This window comes from Doryrhamphus excisus, chromosome 2, assembly GCF_030265055.1.
Source record: "Doryrhamphus excisus isolate RoL2022-K1 chromosome 2, RoL_Dexc_1.0, whole genome shotgun sequence".
NCBI lineage: Eukaryota > Metazoa > Chordata > Actinopteri > Syngnathiformes > Syngnathidae > Doryrhamphus > Doryrhamphus excisus.
Window position 1 is genome coordinate 1,531,454 of NC_080467.1, and position 13,372 is coordinate 1,544,825.

A 13,372-nucleotide genomic window follows, 5' to 3' on the forward strand; every position below is an offset into this window, starting at 1 on the left:
TGCAATGTTGGATTATAAGCAGGTTCTAGTCATCACTTAAAGAATTGGTGTTGGCAGTGTTTCCAGGAGGCTAGTGGGAATAACTTCACGGAGAGCATCCACTGTCTGGAACTGATGTCCATTTTGTAAACATCCCTTGCCATCCATTCCCAAATGTTCCCAATTGGATTTCGATCAGGAGAACATGCAGGGTGATTCAAAAGAGTGATGTTCTTCATCTGGAAGAAGTCTCTTGCACAATATCTCAGGTTGGATCTCCTCGTAGCATTTGAAACTTGACCTTCAAGTTTGCATTTTTTTCTCAGAAGATTTCCATGTTTCCATGTTTCAATGTCCCATGTTTGGTGCTCTCCGCAAATTCCAAACAGACAATTTTCTGCTGCTGAAGGAGACTTTTTTTTTCCTAAAACCCTTCTCTCAAAGATGCCATCTGATGGCTATTGGACTGCACTTGCCGCCAAGGATTATCCCTCGTTTTGACAGACAGCCAATCGGCCCCTTTGCCTCAGGGTCAGTGATATTCGTTTTGGGTCCATCGCTTGACTTTTTTGTTCCATAAAACTTGAGTACGCTACACTTCAAATAATGTTCTAATTGCTTCCAACTTCAGCAGCAAAGTCGGCCTGCAAGAGGCTTTGATTATGCAGATTATGCGATGAATAACTTATTCAAAAATGTTTTGTCTCATTTTGAAGCTCTACTTAGAACAGTACTAAATGTATGCATGGGTTCTGTGTACTGTATGAGTGATCTAGGTATAATTTAGGTAGAAGTTACGGAAACTCAACTTACATCCTCTTTCAAACTTTTAGTAATAATGGACAGCAAGACATCATTGCTTCAAAAATTGGTTTGAGCACAGACCTAAAACCTTGCTTCCTAATGCACAAGACTAGACACACACAAAGTAATAAACACGTCTAAAAACCTCAGGTAGGGTTTAACAAGAAGAAACTGATGTTTGGGTTGGTCACCTGTCCAGACACAATCTCAAGTTCTTGTTTTTTAATGCATAAGATTAGACACATGCAATACAGAAAATAAGTAAATGTCACAAAAAAAGTGGGCTAATAAATTGACACAAAGACTGATTTCAGATTTCAGAAAATAACAGATGAAATCTCTACACTCTACAAGAAGCAATGAAGTCTGTAAAATTAAATAATTAAAAATAAAAAAATCACAAAATTTTTAACTATAATGATGAAAATGGTAATATTAATGATGATTATAATGATGGTAATAATGATAAAGATTATAACAACAATGATAATAATGATAATAATATTACAATGAAAATAATAACAGGGGAAACAAGACAGTGGCATGAACATGATTATATCCTGCAAAAAGGGGTAGGCATTTATAAGCTTTTGCTTCAGCCTACTCCTTTTGGGCTTGGGATCAGATAGTTGAATACAAATGTAAATAATGGAAAGTTATATTTTGATTGATGTAAGAAATGCACTGTAATGATTCACATATTTGCCCAAATAAAGGGAAAAAAAAACAAAAAAACTTTAAGACTACCTACTTCACATAACTCAACAGTAGCTAAAACAAATGTTTACATGTTCAAATAAATAGTACATGTATGACATGTAAATTCATCATTTTCCGATGAACAGGATCAAAGCTTTAATTATAATACTGAGGCATTTTGGATTCTCTTCAAATGCAACAGCTTGACATATATTGCCTTGCCGTACCAATTTGAAGCCAATATTGAGCTTTTCTATTCATTTCTACTGCAACGCTGACTGAATGCCCCATTTTCCATATTCATTAGCCTTAATTGTTGGTCCCCTATCTGGAACAATATCTTCCCTCTGTTGGGATTCTCTTCCATTTGAATTTTCAAAGCGATTAGTCATGGTATCACTGACGCGATCAGTATCAGTGAGGGATTTTCTCATTTCCGACCACATTCTTCTGGGATATTGAAGTTTCAAACTACAGGGTTCTTTGTGTCGATTGCTTCAAGTGTGGCTTCTCATCACCAGTTACATCTTGTACTTCCTCCTATGTGCTGGCTACATGCAGAAATTGGGAACATTACAAGAGATGCAGAGTCAAAAATGACACAATCAATTTGCATGAGGGTTCAAATAGAAATATTTAAATAGCTGGTAGGGGGTAAGAAACCTGCAAGACCGCAAACAAAAGATAAAGACTCCCCATTCAAGTAAATGAGCTACTGGTTATAGCTTGTAAGGCTTGCAGCGCGTAAATCCAATTTTCCACATAATGTAACCATTAAAAGCTCAAAGGAATAAATACAAATACAATATTTGGTGTATATAAATTAATGAGAATGACACCAGCAAGTATTTTCATGGTATTAAGAGTCTTGGCCATAGTACCAGATTTTTACTTGCACTTTTATAATTGGTCCCTGGAGCTTTGGAAGAGTTTCTCAATGATATTGTGCACGTAGGCTTAGTTTGATAACAAAAAAAAACAAAAAAAAAGAGAGAAAGAAACACGATCAATAAATTCAATTTCCACCACACACTGGAAGTGTTGCTAAAGTTACAGGACAGCTGATTTTGTTGCAGTTGCAGTTCACTGCTTATACTAATTAAACATTATTGATGATTTTATGAATTACATGTTCAGTTTAGTTCATTCATGCTAGTTCTGGAGTTTAATTATTTATTTCAATTAAATAATATAAATGTGTTTTAGTAGGACTATCACTAAATGACCCACACTTAAAGCAAAGGCTCGATGCAGGCTTCCACAGTGGTGCGCACACACTGGGTTGAGGAAGTACAGTCCTGGCTCCTATGCATTTTACGACGTAAAAATGGGTTTAACAAATGTCAGAGGGGCGGCACGGCGGTCGAGTGGTTAGCGCGCAGACCTCACAGCTAGGAGACCAGGGTTCAATTCCCACTCTCGGCACATCTCTGTGTGGAGTTTGCATGTTCTCCCCGTGCATGCGTGGGTTTTCTCCGGCTACTCCGGTTTCCTCCCACATTCCAAAAACATGCTAGGTTAATTGGCGACTCCAAATTGTCCATAGGTATGAATGTGAGTGTGAATGGTTGTTTGTCTATATGTGCCCTGTGATTGGCTGGCTGTGTACCCTGCCTCTCGCCCGAAGAGAGCTGGGATAGGCTCCAGCACCCCCCGCGACCCTCGTGAGGAAAAGCGGTAGAAAATGAATGAAATGAATGAATGAATATAAATGTGTTTTAGTAGGACTATCACTAAATGAACCCCACTTAAAACAAAGGCTCGATGCAGGCTTCCACAGTGGTGCGCACACACTGGGTTGAGGAAGTGCAGTCCTGGCTCCTATGCATTTTACGATTTTAAAATGGGTTTAATAAATGTGAGAGGCATATTATTATTGGGCTTAGCGTGTCCAATGTCTTTGTTTGTTTTGTGTTTTTTTTTTGTTTTTGTTTTTTGTTTAGCGATTTTAAGGATTTTTATCAGTGAGCCCAGTAGCCGCTATATTTCACCATTCACTCAAATGAAATGATGAAATCTAATTTGAGGAATGTATTTACACCAAGCTACCTTCATTAAACACATTACTGCCGTATAATCAGATTTTTCTCTACAGACATGACTCGGGATAAGTTGTGGGCACAATCGGTACACATACTGTAAAGGCTATTTCTTCGCTTCCTGGGATCGCGTTACTATTGGACGACTAGTCAATGATCACACCATTTAAAAGGTTCTCAAATTGTATTAAAAAAATAAGAGCAATATATTTGCTTACAGATATATAGCAGCTGACGCCCCCCTTTAGAAAGTGAAACTTAAGCTTGTGTGCCAGGAATGTATAAATTACCTTTCTGTGTGAGAGGCTGGCTCAAACTGGTTCTAACTGATAGTGTGTCTGTTTACTACCTTCTCTTCCCACTGCTTTTCCATGGATTATCTCTGAGTGTTGTGCAACTCTGTGTGTTCACGGTGTGCTTGTGTGAGAATTTACTGTATAAGACTGCATCTAAATGTGTAATATATCCAATACTGTACGTCTTACATTCACATACACATACAGTATCATAAATATTTGGAGGGTTTGTTGAGATTGTGCTCATGAATTTCTAACTATATTACGGACAGGTGTATGGAATAATCAGGAAGGCGCCAGAGTGTAGCCCGTTCAGGAGACTATGTACTGTATGCCTGCATCAATTAATAATAGAGTATCTTGTTGTCAGATCAGTGTCTTCCACTAACGAAGTTAAGAGGTGAGTTGGAGTTTGGATCCATAAACATCTGACAGAACACCGCAGGTAATTTTTTGGCTTCAGCGCTCCTCACAGCGTTTTGGACGTGCGCCACAGCAGACGACAGGAAGCAGAAGCTGTTCTTCGCTGCTGAAAAACAACAGTGCTGAATTCCAGTCATCAAAGCATGAACGGTTGATTGCTAAGACAGCCGTCCGGCCTGTCAATTGCCTTTTGTCAAGTTGTATTGTCCAAGTATGGCTCTATTTTTCTGTTTACACACACAATTTCTCACACCTCAAGTGTTATGTCAGATGGACAAATTGCTTTTTAGATCAGCGCCGTGTGTAAGTACCATCGGATGCGCATTAGCAGCGTAATCACAAGTATTGTGTTTAAAGATTGCATGAAAATTGTCAGTTGTCAAAATAATCGAAGTGTTTTAGTTAGTATAATTGATTGAAAGCTGTGTGGATATAAGTATTATGCCGAGGTAATACTTCAAAACAAGCAAACCTGCAACTTATTCCGGCTGTGATGAGATGAATCACTTGATTAGCAATGCTCACTCTGCATCAGCAGATGAAGTTCCCACTGATTCATGCATTATTGATATGATTAAATATCATTTAGACATGCAGCATCTAACATTTAAGAAGCACTGTGTTATTTATAAAGCGCCTACAGAGTCAAAAAGGCAGAACGTTTGATAAAACTTCAGGGTTGGGCTGACATGTTGTTTTCTTAGTCCATATCAGCATTATGGTTGCCTCAGATATCCTTCCATCTATTATCTTTGGGTTGCAGAGGTATGCTGGAGCCTATCCCAGCTGACTTTGGGCGAGAGGCGGTTGTACACCCTGGACTGGTTGCCAGCCAATTACAGGGCACATATAGACAAACAACCATTCACACTCACATCCAAAAAACTGTCAAGAATTGCTGAGGGCAAATCATTTGATTAGTTTGATTATTCTGATTATTCAGCTTAGAACATTTTAAGATATATATATTTTTTTAATTGTGCCTGTCTTAAAATGAATTTAAACACTGAACTATGTAAGCCCTGTAATCCATTATGTCTATACTATGAACTGAACTATGAACTATGTAAACCATTATGTCATTGGATGGTCATATCACCTCCTACTTCGGTATGAGGTACATTATTAAAAAAAAAAACTTAAACTGTATTATGGAAAGCAGGAAGTGAACAAATGTAACACTTACTGATTGTAAAAGTAACAGATGGAGGCTCAGAGCCAGCTCAGATTTAATACGATTTGCTTCTTCCTACTCCTTTTGGACATGTGGAACTGGGAACTGATTATGGGATGCACTCAATTGGAATCAGAATCAGAATCAGAATCAGAATCAGAAAAGGTTTATTGCCATGTATGATCAAACACATACTAGGAATTTGTTTAGGTGTAGTAGGTGCATACACATCTATTAAAAAAGAATGAGAATACAAAATATGAAATACAAAATATGAAAATACAAAATATACAGAATAACAGTATAAATATATGTACACAGTCTGTTTTTGTTTGTTATTCCGGAAGTGCAGTCTGATTGTGAGTCTGATTGTTTTTCCTAAGAGAATCTGATGCATGTTCAAATGAAATAAAACCATTACCATTACCATTTACCTTTTTGAGTGGTTCCTGCATTTGTGTAAAAAAAGCTCATCAACCTTCACATATATGTATATCATAACTCTATACCATGTACGTACACCTACACTCCTCCATTAATGTCATCAGTTTGCCTACTGTTGATGTTTGTTGTCATTCTGTTGGACTTTACAGAAAAAGACATTCTTTGATTTTCTGAATAATTGCCTGCTTCATTTTTTTAATTTGTGGAACAGATGCTCTGATATTTTTCAGAATGTATTTTCTACATGAATTTTCATGATGTATTCTCCATCTGTGAAAGGCTTCCCTCTCCTTCCATGCAGCTCAGTGTTGCCAACTTGGCAACCGTCTTACGAAATCTGGTGACTTTCCAAACCCTCTTGGTGGGATCATTCTGGAACTCCATCAAATCCATCAATTTTCCGTACCGCTTATCCTGACTAGGGTCGCGGGGGCATGCTGGAGCCTATCCCAGCTGTCTTTGTGCGAGAGGCGGGGTGCACCGTGGAATGGTGGCCAGCCAATCACAGGGCACATATAGACAAACAACCATTCACACTCACATTCATACCTATGGACAATTTGGAGTCGACAATTAAACTAGCATGTTTTTGGAATGGGGGAGGAAACCGGAGAAATACCCGGAGAAAACCCACACAGAAATGTGGAGCCCAGCAGGGAATTGAACCCTAGTCTTTTCGCTGTGTGGCCATTTTTCAAACAAAATATTTTATGTTTATGTGTTTATTATTAAATATGTTTATTGTTTGTATGGTAATGGTAATGGTAATGGTAATGGTAATGGTAATGGTAATGGTAATGGTTTTATTTCATTTGAACATGCATCAGATTCCAATTGAGTGCATCCCATAATCAGTTCCCAGTTCCACATGTCCAAAAGGAGTAGGAAGAAGCAAAGCTTATTAAATCCTACCCCTCCATCTGGTACTTTTACAATCACTAACTGTTACATTTGTTCACTTCCTGCTTTCCATAATTCAGTTTAAGGTTTTTTTTTGTTTTTTTTTTTAAATAATGTACCTCATACCGAAGTACTCGGTGATATGAGCATCCAATGCCATAATGGGTACCATAGTAAGTGTCAATATAGTGATATATATTGCACATCATGACCGGTTCAAGACTCTTCATCCTTGTATTTATGAACTGCTTATGGTAATAAGCATGCTATGATATGGTATGCGTTTCAGTTTTAATGAATATAGTGTAAAGTAATCTCACAAAAATGTATAAATATATGAAAATGAATCCCCCGCCAGAGTCAGAGTTTGAAGCACAGCAACAAACTTTGTTGGAAGTGTATATCCCTGCCAGCACTCCGGAATGGTTAAAACATCCATCAAATTGCTCCGTGTGCGTACACAAACACACATGGGATTCCCGCACCAGAGAAAAGACCCACTTTGGTTCCAAGAGGAAGATGACATGAATCAATGAAAGAACAGTAGGAAGCGCATAGGAGCATATTGCCGAGTGGGAGGAAGCAATGCAAGGAAAGACAGAGAAATTGAAGCCATGGAGAGTGTTACTCAGCTCTCTGCATTGGGGGGGGGGTATGTTTGTCTAAATCAGAGGTAGGGAACCTATGGCTCGGGAGCCAGGTAGGGCTCTTTTGATGACTGTATCTGGCTCTCAAGCATTTACCACAATAAAAATGTATGTTTGCTAACATTTTAAAGTAAACATCAAATACAATAAAATACAATAAAATGTGTGCAAATACAAATGCACACATTTTATTGCATTCAATGTTTAAAAAAATGTATATGGCTCTCACAGATACACATTTTAAAATATCTGGCCTTCATGGCTCTCTTAGCCAAAAAGGTTCCCGACCCCTGGTCTAAATTAATATGTTATGAAATCTGTAAGAGGCACTTGGACTCGTACTTTGTGTGAATTGAATGAAAAGTGGGAAGAAGACTTTGGTCAGGGTTCGGAGGTCTTTAGGGAGGTTATGTCATGGAACTGGATCTGAAAAGGCCGATTCCGCCACAGGGTTTTAAGTCCTTCATTGGCAAGGCGCTGCTGAATAATGATGTCTAAACCGATTCATTCAAGCACACATCCAACATGAAGCCACCATGTATTAGCGTAGCCTTTAGGCCAAATAATGTATGGAGAGATGGAGGCCAAGCAGTGGTTGCTAAAGCTGCCCAGCTTACTGCCTCAAATGTCACATACTCTGCTTCGCTCAGCTGTACGGTAGAAGTCGAGGACCCTTAAGTAGGAAATAAATTCATTCTTTAAGAAGACTGGGAGACACACAATGGATTCATTGTTCTCACTCACACAAGCTTAGCGTTCACTTTCTCCAGGGGAATGGCAAAAGCTGAACAGTATATACATTATATATATATTTTATTCTGGGTTCTTTGTTTATATCCCTTATTGATGAAGTATCCAGCATTGTGACCGAATATATGACTCTTTCGTAAATTGCTATTCTGCGACGGCAGCGCCGTGCCAAAGAACCAGCGAGAAGCTCTTTTACAGTCGCAACAATGGTGATTTATTGTTTGTTTAAGAACTAGCGGTGATCAGCTCATTAATGTGGCGTTTTTCTTGTTTGTTTTCACTCATTGATCGCTAGCTACTTGACACACACTGCGGCCATTATTTCATGTTTTCTTCCTAATAGACCGGCTCGGCTGAGTCGCTGAACAGAATCAATCAATTTTCTACACCGATTGTACCGCGCAGTCGTGGGGGTGTTGCTTTTCCGCTGTTTGTACAGTAATTATATGCATTTTGAATTGTTTTTTTGTGTATAACTATAATTTCAAAACTATAAAAGTGTGTGCAGATGAATTTGATTTACATGATTTCTTATGGGACATGTTAATTTGGATAGAGTACGTTTTGGTTAGAGTCGGGCCTACTGGAATGAATTAATAACACTAGACAAGCATGTCGTTTTGTGCATATGTTGTGTTTTGTTTCTGTGTGTGTGTTTTCGTGCTGGTAGCTAGTCTCCAGACCAGCACACCAGCAACATATGCTGGTACGTGGTTCTATACTGGACATGCTGGTAGCTGGTCTATGCGTTTTTTTCAGCAGAGAACCCAGTAGTTGTTATGCAAGTTTTGCCTTGACTTTGGCTGTATCGTCATTTTTAATTGCTTTGGTTTATGTTCCCATGAATTGTGAAAATAATGAACGTTATGTAGTTGGACTATTATACTATTTAATACTATGTATCTGTAATGTGTAATTAATTATTGTGTCAAACTATTGCGATATTTAATATTTATATCAGTACGCTGTCACCATATATCACTTATTTTAAATTATTATTATTTATATATAAGTGTATGGAAATATAGTGTGGATGGACAAAGCTGGTTCAGGACTTATTTGATTCCAATTGAGTGCATCCCATAATCAGTTCCCAGTTCCACATGTCCAAAAGGAGTAGGAAGAAGCAAAGCTTATTAAATCCTACTCCTCCATCTGGTACTTTTACAATCAGTAAATGTTACATTTGTTCACTTCCTGCTTTCCATAATACAGTTTAAGTTTTTTTTTTTTTTTTTTTAAATAATGTACCTCGTACCAAAGTAGGAGGTGATATGAGCATCCAATGCCATAATGGGTACCATAGTGCGTGTCAATATAGTGATATATATAGCACATCATGACTGGTTCAAGACTCTTCATCCTTGTATTTAGCAAACATCAACTGCTTGTATTGTTTCTTGAATTGGCTCATCGTTGTGCATTGTTTGATTTCCTTACTCAATCCATTCCATATCTATGAACATAACTATTGATAAATGATACATATTTTTTGCCATGTTGAATTGAATTTTGTTATTTTTGATTTATTTTACATTTAATTTTATTTAATTTTATTTAGCACATTTTTCAATACATTTTATTTGACATATTTAAATGTTTTTGTATTGAAAATACGTATTGAACCGTGACACCAAAGTATCAAAACAAACTGAACCGTGAATTTTCTTCCTCTATCGTGGCACCCCTAATGCATGAATATTTTCTTTGGATGGGGGATTACACAGAGTCTTAAATCAAGCACCCTGCCTGCATGGCATTGGCCCTCTCAGCTCAGTTGTGGGCACTCAATGTGTCATCTTATTATTCTTGATCGGCAGCCCGGTGGGCAGGTGTGTCAAAGTCTGTCAGCACGCACCCTGAGGAAATACGCTCTCTGTGGACCCTGCTCACAACTGGGAGAAAGAATTACTCTCATTGAAGAATAGAGAGGATTCTTGTGTATGCATGAATAGTTTCATTACTAAAGTTCATGTTCCACTTAAACTGCGGCACATCATCGTGATATCTTCCTTTTCTTCTTACCATGCTGCCTGCACATAAATAAAAGAGATGGTAAATGAAACAGAGGTGCTACATCAGCAGTGTGCAGACCTCACAGCTAGGAGACCAGGGTTCAATTCCACCCTCGGCCATCTCTGGGTGGAGTGTGCATGTTCTCCCGTTTTTTTCCGGGTACTCCGGTTTCCTCCCACATTCCGAAAACATGCTAGGTTAATTGGCGACTCCAAATTGTCCATAGGTATGAATGTGAGTGTGAATGGTTGTTTGTCTATATGTGTGATTGGCTGGCCACCAGTCCAGGGTTTACCCCGCCTCTTACCCGAAGACAGCTGGGATAGAATGAAAAGAAGAAGATATGTTTTGAAACTGTTTTATTGTACAGTAAACCTCGGATATATCGGATTCAATTGTTCCCACTGGTTTTGTCCGATATAAGCGAAATCCGTTATATGCGTATACCGGAAAATGTCCGTTTTACGCATATATCGGATTTATATCCGGTATATGCGTAAATCGGATTTTATCCGTTATAAAAAGGCACTTCCTTGACTATGTTTCCAATGTACCTGGACTGGGCAATGAAAAGAGACGTAAGGTAATGAGAATTGAACTTTATTGGACTCTGAGCATAAGAAATTGTTAATTAAGCTAGGCCCTGTTACGCCCGTCAGGCCTACGTTATTTCCAATAGTGAGGTTAAGATCTCATTCACTGCTGTGCTAGTATTATTGACGTCACTCACTTTTATATTTGTCCTAAATCTGGAGCCAGGAGAAAGACAATAGCCAGTGACATCAACAAGATTAGCATAACGATGCGGCCATCCGATATATGCCAGGGAAATTTCATGGAAATGCATTGGAACGGGACTGGAGATTTTGTCCGAAATAGGTGAAATCCGTTATAAAAAATCCGATATATGCAATGAATTTTTACAGAAAAATCGGTTCTTTTTTATCTGTCCGTTGTGAGCGAATTTCCGATATATATTCGAGTCCGATATATCCGAGGTTTACTGTATAATAATGTGGAACAGTGCATTGTTGTTTTTATAATATTGTCATCGTTGGGAGATTTGTTCAGCAACATTCAAGTTGCGCTTGAAAATTATAATGACGGTCATTTATATTGACTATTTAGCAAAATCAGAGAAAGGTATCATTTGCATAATAATTTGGAACACAGTGCAGGCGATCTACTTTATATTCTACAACAGGTTTATCTGAGGTTATTGTTTAACCATTGCGCTCATTATGTAATACTTATTTCACTTTGATTCTTCCACATTCTATCATATATATGTATCATTTACAGATAATCCATTTTTGAAGCAGTTTCAGTAAAAAAAAAAAAAATTCCAAGACGCAGTCTCTTTGAAATTGAGTAATTGAGACTATAAGTCGGGTCACTGAGGGCGTGCTCGAATGGTAATGCAAAGCACCAGAGGCTGAGAACTGACACTGCTGTCACCAACATGGTTCCCCCCATCCAAGAAACAACAGGCTGCAAGCCATGTGAGTGAGACTTCATGCAGCATAGCAACAGCGTGCTGGGAGCGACTTATCCGGCTGTCTCGGCTGATTTGACACAGTCAGGTGGACCGGGACCTGAGCTTCACGGGGAAGACATTTTGTGTGACTTTCATGTGCGAGGATGCTTGTCAGTTCCAGCAGTTCCTTTCGGAGGCCACGTGGTGTTTTCACGGATGGACAAGCAAAATCTAACACGTAACGTAAATATACCATATCTTCTGGACTATAAGTTGCTCCAGAGTTTAAGTCGCACAAGGCCAAAAATTATAATAATTAGGTAGAAAAAAACATACTGGAGTATAAGACGCATTTTTGCAGGTAATTTATTTTACAAACTACTTGACCAAAAGAGACATTACAGGGCTCTACGTTAAAAACAAAAATGACTTGCCCATGGGGAATCCTTAAGGTGAGAACTACTTGCCCGAACTTGCCCCATGTAAAATGAAAAGTGCCATAATGATATCATATATCAATATATGCTGATAATTCATCAAATAATAGTACTGATGCATTGTATTTGAAGGAATGTCTAAAAATTTGTGGAGATGTATTTAACATACATCTCCACAAATTTTCAGACACGCTACCTTACACATGGTAGTCGTAGTAAGCAGTGATATTTATAAGTTGTGCACCACAATGAAACATTATTGAATAGACACATTTGTGTACTAGTTAAGTGTTTTTAATCCAGGAAAAAAAAATGCTCAATGGTCAAACAATAATTTGTGAAGCAAAGGTGAGAAAAATCCACAGAGAAATTGAACCGCTAGATTTTGTAGCTTGTGCAAAATCAGCACTTGGTATTGGATCTAATGGGTGGTGTTTCATTGTGACCACTTCAAATTGTCACAGGAACGTGATTCACTTACCTTTGCCATCATTTGATTTGCTAACCGCTAATAAAATACTTGTTTAGGAGGCACTGCTTCATCACTTTTTGCTGTTTTCCTTCAGAAGTTGTTGAAGAATTAGACGATGTTGGCAGGGACGCCGTGATAGATGTTTTCCTAGTAAAACGATCACTTGATTGGTTGATCGCGAACAAGAACGGGTGTGGGTAAAACGCGGATTTGTGGATTACGGACCGCGGTCTAAATAAACGATTCTGATTGGTCCATTTCAAGATTTGCAAGGATTGCTTTGCAAATTACCATCGGAATTACGCAGTCCGTGTTTTACCAACACCCAACAAGAACCGCTTGCCCGACGGGAATATTAATGATTGGATTTACTTGCCCCAATTTTGTTTTGACTTGCCCCGGGCCATCGGTACATCGTTATTGTCGAGCCCTGCATTACGTCATCTTGGAAGGCATGTTCTAACATTAATAAAAGAATAAAGAAAAGGCTGAATTGGTGTAAGATATGGTCTCATATTTTCTCCAAGCACATCAAATAGAAATTAAGTTTTCATAATGAGTTTTATAACAGAGAGTTGGTCAGGTTCTGCTATATCAAAGCAGCCCTAAACAATTCTTTTGTCCACCCCTATGCTTCACAGTTGGTATGAGACTCTTTTGATCAAATACTGTGGTTTTAATCTTAGCTGCATCTGTCCATAGATTTGGTTTGATGTTCTGTAGCAAACAGCACATGTTTTCTCCTTGCATACCTCCCATAAAAATCTAACTTGTGTAGTCTCCTTCTGAGGGTAGATGAAATGTGCTTCTACATC

General features: G+C 38.3%; 1 protein-coding gene across 1 annotated transcript in view; it reads left to right on the top strand.

The window, feature by feature from the left end:
* LOC131114089 (gamma-aminobutyric acid receptor subunit pi) overlaps positions 1-13,372 on the top strand; it is a 52,281-nt gene that overhangs the window by 17,061 nt on the left and 21,848 nt on the right. The gene's annotated exons all lie outside the window — the stretch shown is intronic.